The sequence below is a fragment of the Palaemon carinicauda genome, chromosome 16 (assembly GCF_036898095.1).
Source record: "Palaemon carinicauda isolate YSFRI2023 chromosome 16, ASM3689809v2, whole genome shotgun sequence".
NCBI classification, from domain to species: Eukaryota; Metazoa; Arthropoda; class Malacostraca; order Decapoda; family Palaemonidae; genus Palaemon; species Palaemon carinicauda.
In genome coordinates, this window is record NC_090740.1 from 91,338,006 (window position 1) to 91,350,505 (window position 12,500).

General features: G+C 30.2%; 1 pseudogene; it reads right to left on the reverse strand.

Annotated features, from left to right (window-relative positions):
• The window catches only part of LOC137655422 (piggyBac transposable element-derived protein 4-like), a 16,684-nt pseudogene extending 13,566 nt beyond the window's left edge, over window positions 1-3,118 (reverse strand).
• Between the last annotated feature and the right edge of the window lie 9,382 nt (window positions 3,119-12,500).

A 12,500-nucleotide genomic window follows, 5' to 3' on the forward strand; every position in this document is an offset into this window, starting at 1 on the left:
TCATCCCTCTATTTCCGCAAAAAAAAAAATGTATGGGTGACACCAAAAAAAGAGGGGTTTTTTTAGTTGACAAATAATGAATATCTCTAAATATATAATTAATATTTTTATCTTCATCATCATCCTGTAATATAGGTGAAACTTATATTTGTATTTGTTTTTACATGTATATATATATATATATATATATATATATATATATATATATATATATATATATATATATATATATATATATATATATATATATATATATATATATGTACATATATATATATATATATATATATATATATATATATATATATATATATATATATATATATATACTTGTATATATACATATACATATATATATATATATATATATATATATATATATATATATATATATATATATATATATATATTTTATATATATATATATATATATATATATATATATATATATATATATATATACATATATATATATATGCCTGAATATATATATATATATATAATATATATATATATATATATATATATATATATATATATATATATATATATTTATATGTACATATATACCTGTATATATATATATATATATATATATATATATATATATATATATATATATATATATATATATATATATATATATATATATGTATACTTGTATATATACATATACATATATATATATATATATATATATATATATATATATATATATATATATATATATATATATATATATATATATATATTCATATGTACATATATACCTGCATATATATATATATATATATATATATATATATATATATATATATATATATATATGTGTGTGTGTGTATATATATATATATATATATATATATATATATATATATATATATATATATATATATATATATATATATATATATATATATAAATATATATATATATATATATATATATATATATATATATATATATATATATATATATATATATATATATATATATATATATATATATATATATATATATATATATATATATATATATGTATGTATATATAAAATACTCACAAGCTGCATGCAGTCACCACAAATAGGATACAGGTGGCGAGAGAACTTTGCCTTGGTGCACCTGTTGTATTTGGGTTGCATCATCCTATCACTCTTGCTGTTTACAAATGATGTCCTTGGCAAGTGTGCAGCACTGCCCAGTGATGGTATATCGCACACAGTGGTGATCAGAATTTACAAGGGCTGGGGAAGAGGTAAGTGCAGCCGAGATTGTGCCCAGGGAGCGATGAGTACCTACCCCAGTTGTATCAAAAACTTTGTGCATTCCATGACCTGTTCACTTTTTTTTCCTGTAAATTCTCCCAAAATATGATGTAGGAATTGGAATTGCCAGCATTCATGAGTCCATACATGATGCAGAGTGGCCAACGTTTAGTCTTCCAGGAACAGATGGTGATTGAATACATCTGGTCAAAGGTATCGGTCCATACTTTAATGGTGTTATAGAATTCAATGACCTCCGGCTTTCCAGTGTTTCTGATGGTAGCTGAGCGTGCTGAGAGGATAACAGCAGCAACAGTTTCTTCTTGGTACTAGAAGTGTTGGCCAAATATGACAGTAGAATGATTTCCTTGGTGTACAAGAAGGCACTTCATCCTTACTTCCGTGTCTGTTTGTCCGTCATATCACTAGGTATTTCTTTTTCATTGGCACGTAATTTGACCACAAGGGTCATTCCATGGGGTATTCAGGAGGTCAGATATCAAGGGAACAGAGATGAACCAGTTGTCAGTGGTCACGTTCCGGTTTGAACCATGGTAGGGCCTCGTCAGCTATTTGATGTAGTAATGGCCAAGTTGAAGGTTTCCCCTGTCCTCAACCACCTCCTTACCTAAGTAGGGGATGCCACTGAGTAAGTACTTGGTCTTGCTGTCATTTATTAGGACCAGCTTGATACCATACTTTGCCGGCTTATGCGGTATATTCATCCTAAATGGGCACCGGCCTCTGAAACCCAATAACTACTCGTCAACTGCGAGGTTCTCATGAGGGACATAAAGTCGTCTACAGTTCCTAATGAAGATGTGCCACACCTCCCTCATGGGTGCAAAATTGTCATCTTTCTTCCAAGGCTCCCGTGTTTCAAGGTTGTCATATATGAAACAGCGTATGAGAAATTAGAATCACGCCTCAGACATAGCCACTTGATATAAAGAACATCCTACATTCAAGCTCCCCATTTCATCGGTGGGGATGTGGCCACCATTTTTCTCACCACTGATGACTAGGATACCCAGCAGTGCTCTGATTTCTTTTGGCTCGGTGTGTGCAGATGTTGCTGTCTGTTGACTATACCTGGGGGCAAGTACATCCATTTTCTGGTTAGTCTATTTCACAATAATGTTGACAATCTTATAATTGAGGAAGTAGCTAGATACTTCTTTAGGTGACGCAGCATCCCTTGGCTCCATTGGAACTGGGCCGGGGGTGAAGCTCTGGATTATGATCCTTCTTGGCATCCTAATGCTTTCTTAGGACTGTAGCTGGCAACTCCAGCTAAACTGACTGCCACTGCTAAGTGTGCTGGTATTGAATGTGACGATGGAAGGTGTTTCACATTGACGACGGTGGCGACATCTTACTTTGCCAGTGGCCGCAGGGGATGGGGTATGGCTTGCATCAGAGGAAGCAGTAGGAACTGGGGAGGTGGCACAGCACCCATCAGAGGTTGAAGCGGTAAGAACTTGGGAAGTGCCATGGCCCACATTGGCGATCGAATCAGTTGTAGTTGGGGATATGGCATGGCCTATATCAGAAGTGGATGGAGCAATGAAGTTGAGATCTTGGCACTTGACTGGTGTGGATATAACTACCATCCTTCTTTTGTCTTTTTTCCTTTTGCCACCACATACCTCCTCCCCATCATCATCATCCCTACTGTTTTAACCTGGTAGAGGATTATATTCCACTTCACCATCACTGGCATACAATAAGTCAGCTTCTAGTTCATCAATTTCACCCTCAAGTTCACTTCCAGAAATTCAATCTGTTAAACCAGTAGTATGCATTACTTTTTCAAGTTCTTCATCTGTATATGTGTACTTTCCAATTGCCATGGCTCACTTTTATGTAATATATTTTATCTGATAATACCTAAAAAGATAAAAAAAATATTAGAACAGGGTTCACAATTTCTAACAAAAAAGGTAATACCGGGAAAAAAACCCCAGGTGTAATAAAAGGTGTTTGGATTATAATAGCCAATCAATATATTTCCTCAACAAAATTGATGCCTACAAAACTAATTAAACAATTGACAAACTTTTTGGAACTTACAAAATCAGATTTTGAAATGATAATCATACAAGGTTTCTTGAACTCCTCACTCGTTTAACGTTGAAATCATGCAATACATCAACTTAGTATTATAGACTCTAGATAAAAAAACAGACTTGTATAGAACATACATATTTTGTTTATCAGAACTTACTAGATTTGGTGTATCACAGCTCATATGAATGAGAATGAATATGTATTCAATGAAGATACCTAAATACCAAGGGAAACAAAAATTGTTTTCGACATCAATAAAAGAAATGTATTGATTCACAACTATACTCCCTGTTGTCTCGTTTTCAAAATTCTTAAATATTTATGCATATACTAGACAACCAAATATATTCACATCACAGAATGCAACTCATCACTTCCTCTAAATGTCTATTGAAATTTAAAGTTGAATTTAATATATTGTAAATCAGCTTGGGGTATGTTGTTTAGGAGGAAAAGGTGTCCTACACACCGTAGCAATTTATGCCCAAGAGTGCATATGATGCTAACTGAAACCATGTTAAAAGTTTCGTCCATCGAAGAGGAAAATAGAATTTCAGAGGCTCTGAAACTTATAAAAGTGAAACGAGCAATTTCTGTTCTTATGTAATAATCAGATGAAAATAAAGGATCCGTAATTGGTTTAGGTATGACCATGAGTAAGAAGTTGTTGACAGCAATCCATACAAAGGGTTCAGAGTATTGACTACGCTATGACTCTAAAGCTTTAAAGGTGTGGGCCTAGGAAGGGGGTCGGTGATACTAGATCATTAGGCTGCCCTTAGAGTTGTCGATTTTATAATCAAGTTATTAATAAACTACCTACCATAGTTTATAAAATCAGGGAAATGCAGTCAAGCGAATAGCCAAAAAAGAAATGAATATGCTAGGAAATTTTATTCGAGGGCTAGATGATTCATTATTTCCATATTCGTTTGGTTCATATTGAAAATGTGTTAAAATTAAAACAATAAATCCATAAACAACTATCAATATGAGACACATTATAAATGCAAATGTGAATATTTGTAAATATGGGTTAATAATGGAAATTCTAAACAGAAAGATGTTTGTCTCTAGCCAATCCTAGGCACGTTCAAGTTCAATAGGCTTGGAGCATATGTATGTCATCTTTGTTCTTTCAAATTAGTTAGGTTATTTTCTTTCCATCAAGAATAAGATTAAGTCACGAAATGGCTCTATCATTCTCATGTATATTCTTGAAGATTGAAATATCGAAAAAAATGCAAACTATGATATATACTTGCCTTTAAAAACACTGAAATCAACTTCTCATATATGACCGTATGTCAAACAAATGACCTTGATAACACATTTTTGTTACTTGAACGCTGCATGGTTTATTGTAAAAGGTGATAAATTAATGATTTCCTAGGAAAAACTCTGATTACTTATTAATAAAGAAAGTTCAAATCCACCTTTGAAATACAAAAACCATATTTTGTTACTGTATTCTTCGTTTATTGTTATTGTTCTATAAATTTGATTTGGTACTTACCTTCAATTATTTACGGCTAAATGATTTTAACGGTCTTCAGGGATTGAACATATTATTTCTAATTGAAATTTATCAATATCCGATCTAGAAAAATCCAGCTAGAATACATGATTCCTTTTCAACATGCTTATACACAAACGCACACACACACAAACACACACACACACTCACACACACACACACAAACACACACACACACACTCACACACACACACACACACACACACACACACACACATATATATATATATATATATATATATATATATATATATATATATATATATATATATATATATATATGTGTGTGTGTGTGTATGTGTGTGTGTGTGTGTGTGTAGAGAGAGAGAGAGAGAGAGAGAGAGAGAGAGAGAGAGAGAGAGAGAGAGATAGAGAGAGAGAGAGAGAGAACCTGAAAAAGTAAAATCTGATATCTTCTCAGAGCTCACACATGAATCAGCTACTGTATCTTTGTGCGAATCACTAACAATCAATACCCCTGAACAATGAAGAATTAATGCGATTACTCTTTACTCGCAGTAGTGGGGAATATACAGCCTGGTGGCCGGATCCGGCCCTCGAGGTCTTTCAAGCAGGCCCTCAATTATTGTCAAGGTAAATCCTTAGGTATATCATGCGAGGTAATATATATATATATATATATATATATATATATATATATATATATATATATATATATATATATATATATATATATATATATATATATATATATATATATATATATATATATATATATATATATATATATATATATATATATAGAAGTAGAGATATTCATAGAGAGTCCAAATAGAATGATCAAGTTATTGTGGCATAGCCACATTAAGTTTATAAAATAGAAATTCGAAATCTTTATATGTTTATTTATAAATGGTTGATAATTTTTATTCAGCTACAACGGTAAATAGACAAGAGTTCCACCTACCCGTACGTTTTTCGTCAGAGGGTGTATGGATAACAAAGTCATCTACGTATTCTACGCGTTCGGTTCAGGTTACAATGCAGATTGAGTTTGAGTTCACGTTCGATTTAGACTACGATATATTTACTTTAGAGCAATGGAGAATTTGCGAAGCACTGCAAATTTTGTCGACATTTTCTTCGTGTTCGCATTGGATAGATATAGCATACCAGGAATGGCAACTGTATAAAAGACGAAGGTTGATGCCAAATGTCAAACGTTTTAAAACAACAGGACAAAATCTCTGAATTGGTGGTTTGTGATTTCAGCAAACCCCTTTCTGCAGACCTTGTTGTGATAAACACAAAATCGTTTAGACTAGTTTTGTTGTAAGTGAGCTTATTGCAAAAAAGTTGAAACCCCACGTAGACGAAAATAGGTAAAGGAGTGGAAGGTTGCTGTCGTGGAGTTCCTTTTACCAGAAAAAGTGAATTGTTTAGGTGTTAGTTTGTCACACAGAACTGTTTCCGATATGATTGGTGACATGGCTAACGACATTGAAATAACACTAACAAAATATGCAAGAGATTTACTATTTTTCTCAATTAGTTGTGATGAAAAAAAAAAAAAAAAAAAAAAAAAAACAGACATAACAAATACTGCTGAGCTAAATATTTTAATTCGTGGTGTAACTGCTGAATCTAATACATGAGCCGAGTTGATTTCTTTAGAACCTATGCATGGCTCTACAACTGGTGAAGACTTGTTTGAGAGACTCATTTCATCAATGGACATATTTGGGTTAAAATTTGAAAAGCTCACTGGCATAGTTACAGATGGAGCTCCACCCATGGTTGGCTCAATGAAAGGATACGTAACATATGTTAAATAAATGAGCTAGATCATGTTGGTTTTTAATTTATTAATTTAATTGTATGTAACTGCACATTATACATCAGTAGAGTTTGTGTGCATATTCAATGCAGTAATATCTTCCAATCATTTTATCTAAAACAAAGAATTAGACAGCTGACACTTTAAAGAACTACTGAATGACCTTCAGTGTGTGTATGGTGATTCCATCTTTAACTGGGAAGTTAGTTTACTAAGTCATGGAAACTTGCTTATGTGATTTTACACATTTCGGGAGGAAATAAAGCTTTTCATGGAGATGAAGGGAACACCAGCTATGGAACTCAGTGATGAAGATTGGCTGTGTGATCACGCATTCGTGATTGAGATTGCAAAATATCTCTCAAAACTAAATATCATTCTTCTACGGGCAAAACGGTTTCTCACGTCACTACTTTCAAGTGTGAAATCATTTGAAGTCAAATTAATTCTGTGGAAAATACAACGTGGAAACCAATAGAGAACATTTCCCTACCTCACAAACAAAAAATCCTTGCTCAACATTCGAGTATACTGTGAAAATTGATTGAGGATTTTAGTGAAAGGTTAAAAGACGTTAAAAGGAGCTAAACATCTTTGCCACACCATTTAATATGGACCCAGCAGATATCCCTTCTGACCTACGACTTGAATTAATTCAACTGCAGAGTGATTATAGAATAAAAGCTAGGTACAGCAATCTCACGCTTATAGACTACTTTGGGAGGTATATAAGGTCAGAAACTGTTCCATCATTGAAGAGGCATCACTATTTGGAAACACATATTGCTGTGAGCAATTCCTTTCAAAGCTTACCTTAGCAAAGTACTGTTTGCGTTATAGACTCTCTGGTACATACCTTGGAAACCATTTGCGAGTTGCAACATTATCACTATCACCTGACATCACACGTCTTACTCAAGAGGAATCAGGTGAGTTCCATTTGTTAACATTCTTTGGGCATCAAATAAAAAAAAAATATGAATATATATGTAGATATGCTAACGTTATAACGAAGAAGCATTGTTTTCGCATATACTAATTAATTATACAACACTATTGAAGACTTTTAATATAAAATACTGTAATTTTAAACTGTTCGCAATCAGGGTTTGTTATTATCTGTGACACATACAACAATAAGCCCTAAAAATATTGAGACATCTTTCGTTTGACCAATTACTGTTCGTTATTCGCTTTGGCCCTCAGAGGAAATCATGAGCTAGGTTCCCCTATCCCTGCTTTACAGAGATGGCATATTGGAATAAGCCCGGGGTCACAAACCTTTGAAGCTAAAAGAGCCATCTATCTTGATAATCAAAAAAGTTTAGTAGTGCCAGAGCCGCAATGATAAAAACGATTTCCTAAGATTTATAATACAAATATGCGTTATTTAAGAAATAGCAAATTATAGTTCAATAGGTCCACTTATGAAATGACTATAGCAATAATCTTTATCATATTCTTGTTCACAAAACAAAATAGATAATGTACTCTTTCGGGCATGATCCTCTCGTTTTAATGGTAGTGCTTGCGAAAAAAATCTTACAAGTTTTATTAATTCAGAACCAGTAGTATGAAGGATGATTATGGTGATCACAAAATATAAAATAAATTTGGCTAGATTGTATTTTTGAAAGTTCTAAGACCATACCTTATTATTGAAGGGTAGAGTACGTTATTAAAAAAGAATATCATATAATTACATACATATTGTAAATTGATTTGCTGTTTTGTATCATTTTCATATATATGAGAATTTAAAAAATCCGATTACTTGTGATACTAGTGATATCTATGTCAATCACGGAGATACAAAGGGCAAGCAACATTGCATTCAGGGTAATAATGTAACTTGTGGAGAAAATCCAATGATATTCATAATTTGAAATTATGATATATCATATAAGACTTATATACATGAAGTTAATTAATAGAAGATTTGTTCCTGTAATTCCTTGAAAAGTGAAAAATAGTTTTGAGCTTCAAGTAAGACCAGAAGCTTTCCTTGTGTAATTTACTTCTTAATTTCCTTATAATAGATTCATGCTTGAATATACTTGCTTACACAAATAGATGGATCTGAAAAAAAAAATGTAACTTCCTTGGTAGTTTTGTAGTTGTCTGATGATGCACTCCAAACTTCAAAACCCACCTTATCTTTCTTTATGAAATTTAGTAGTTTTGCCATCGGTGTTCACTAGTTGATTTGAATTTCTTGTGCGCCAACTTTGTTCTGTTCACACTAGTAATATCTGACAAACTTAGTACAGAGATATTCGCCAATAAGAATTCTTGGGAACGTCCTTTAAAACCCCTTTTAATTTTCAAGGTAACACCAAACTCACAATCTATTTCTTCAGCGATGGCTATTGAATAAACTTTTTTTCTCAAGATCTCTGACAAAGACTGCAACCTTCTTTCAAATGACAGAAATTCTTTTTAAAAGAAATAAAACAATGTTTCCTTTTTTTCTAGTAATTTCAGGTTATGATTATCCTAATGTTATATTACATATTTCAAGTTTGGAAACTATTTCAATGAAATTGAAAACCAATAAAATTGATGCCTATAATATGCCTTTGAAATTTTATATAATTTAAATAAATATTGTTATAAGAATGTGAAATAATTTCTGGGTTTTGAACGAATAAAGATTAGCTCAGAGATTAAAGCCACAAAAGTCCTAAAAGAGCCTCAGGTTGGTGACCCTAGAGGCAATATATATATATATATATATATATATATATATATATATATATATATATATATATATATATATATATATATATATATATATATATATATATATATATATATATATATATATATATATATATATATATATATATATATATATATATATATATATATATATATATATATATATCACTGGTGACTACGGTATTTGAGCTACTTGGTCTATTAGATTTTATGAATTGAGCATACATTTGGAATTTGCATGTTGTTTTAGTTTCTGCAGTCACTGATTTCAAGTATGTTATTGTAGGTATTAATTCCGGTTCCTTTCATTACACCAGTCCGTAGTTTGTACATTTTCGATCAGTGTCTGGTGGTCGCTTTAGTGATGCTCTATGTCAAAAAATATGATTTGTAGTTTACGTTCATATGATATCATTCACTCACGCCAGACTGGAGCTCAGAAAATGCAGCCCGAGTTGTTATCTGGAATCATTTACGTTCTACAATATCCGTAAAGAACGAAAATTTTTCCAGTACCTCGGGCTGATTTGAAAAAGCAATGTAGCTAAAAAAAGAATTACCACGCCTTCAAGGGTTGGGTGAACAATCTACTAGGAATGTTGAATGATTTCACATTCTTGTTCTCCATCAATTGTATTCATAACATAGTTTCTCAAAAGGAAAACCTTTTTAAATCTCACAGTATGAGTTACTCGAAATAAATCATAATCAGAGTAAAATAAAAGTCTCCATTCATTGCCGTAAAGGTTATCTCATGGACGAACATTTTGAAAACATTCTGAAAGATACAGATGGTGCTGGTACTAAACAAACAGATGAGGCAGATCTTCCCAGAAAATTCAGAGGTGCAGAAATTAAACATAAAACTACTTTTTAGAAATAATTAATTACAATCAATTTTCCTTCCAAGACAGATATTCTGACATTTAGGAGTATGGAGTTTATGAATTACTAAACGCTAGTAAGTTTGAAAAGTTTGCTAACTCATTTCCTGGCTACATATATACGCTCTGGAAAACAAGTACCTCTGTATCTATAACTGGAAGAACTTTTTGAACTGTATATTGACAGTAATTTCAAAACGTGCAAGTCAGTCAAATTCCTTTCTTAATTTCATCATAATTTGGTGTTAATTTACGCTCTGCGTGAATCCAGTAAACTAATTTAGCTACTGCTGAACATCGCCTTAAATCTGGGAGAAGATTCTCAAAGTTGGATAAAATCTGTTCATATCTTAAAAGTATAATGATGTAAGAACGTCTTTTATCATACCTCGCTCATGTCCTATCCAGTAAAGAATTTTAAGACATGGTCAGCATTAAAGTGCTGCACGATACGATATTACATGAGTTTTGCATCAACCCATGGCAATTGAAATTCCTGAATAAATGAAGTAAGCAATTATCCTATGAAAATTACATATCTGCATAATTGATGAATTATCGGTGCATATATAATTGCAGTGTTTACCTCGTCTGTTTCATTCGTTTTAACATGCGTCCTAGACGAGAATCATAATGAACTTACGTGTCATGATTACTTGGAGTCTCCTGTTATACACACACACGCATACATACATACATACATACATACATACATATATATATATATATATATATATATATATATATATATATATATATATATATATATATATATATATATATATATATATAATTGCGTTTGAAAACGAATGGGAAAAAAAAATCAGTCGGAAATGTGGGGACGTTTCATGAAGATGTGAATATTGTGGTGGAGGGTTTGAAAAAGGAAGGCCTTGAATAAGGGGCAATGATTGATTTTAGGATGAAAATAGTAATTTAAATGAAATAAATAGAATAGTCCCTTAAGTAACAATTTATTAAGATAATCATGAACGATATAACGTTTTGTTATAAAGTTTCTAGTCTGAAAATCGAAGTATGGTAAAAAAAAAAAAAAAAAAAAAAAAAAAAAAACATTGGTTTAAAATACAAAACTTCTTTCGGAAATTTTTCTGAAAAAATAAATAGTACTAAAATTTTAATAAATTACTGAATTTAGCAGGCTATTATTTCTTCAATCAAAGATGTCTCGACTCTACCGATACAAGAAAAAATTATATATATATATATATATATATATATATATATATATATATATATATATATATATATATATATATATATATATATATATATATATATATATATATATATATATATATATATATATATATATATATATTTAATATATGTATAAAAGCATAAAGATTCAGGCAGAATAAAAAAATGGCGATCTTTTATACGAATAATGTAAGCAGCATAAATTCTATTTATATAAGTCATAAATCTGTTATAGGCTAATTTCAAGGAAGGTAGAATGGGTTGACAGAGCAACAATTTGCTAAAGAATATCTTTATATCCATCTATTTCTATGGTGTACTCTGGTTTTATTTTATAGATACTTAAATTACTTTGAGGCCGAAGAATAATTCTCTCCCTATATTCTAAATATTTCCTTCCTACTCATTTACATATAATCAATTTCTTCTAATGAAGTATATGGATGGAAGGAATCAGATGTAATGTGCCATTTTACTTGAAATTATATCCTTTAAATTATTTCAACATTCAAAAATATTCGTGAGTGAAAAATCTAATTTATTCATTCGAAATTCAACGTTTTAATCAAGAACCAATCTGTGCGGATAATTGAAATGTCATTCATTGGTACAGCAGTTATATAAAACATGATACTGTTATAACAATATGTGTATTATATATATATATATATATATATATATATATATATATATATATATATATATATATATATATATATTTATTTTATATATATATATATATATATATATATATATATATATATATATATATATTTATATATATATATATATATATATATATATATATATATATATATATATATATACATATATATATATATATATATATATATATATATATATATATATATATATATATATATATATATATATATATATATATATGTATATATATAAATATATATATATATATATATATATATATATATATATATATATATATATATATATTTATATATATATATATATATATATATATATAT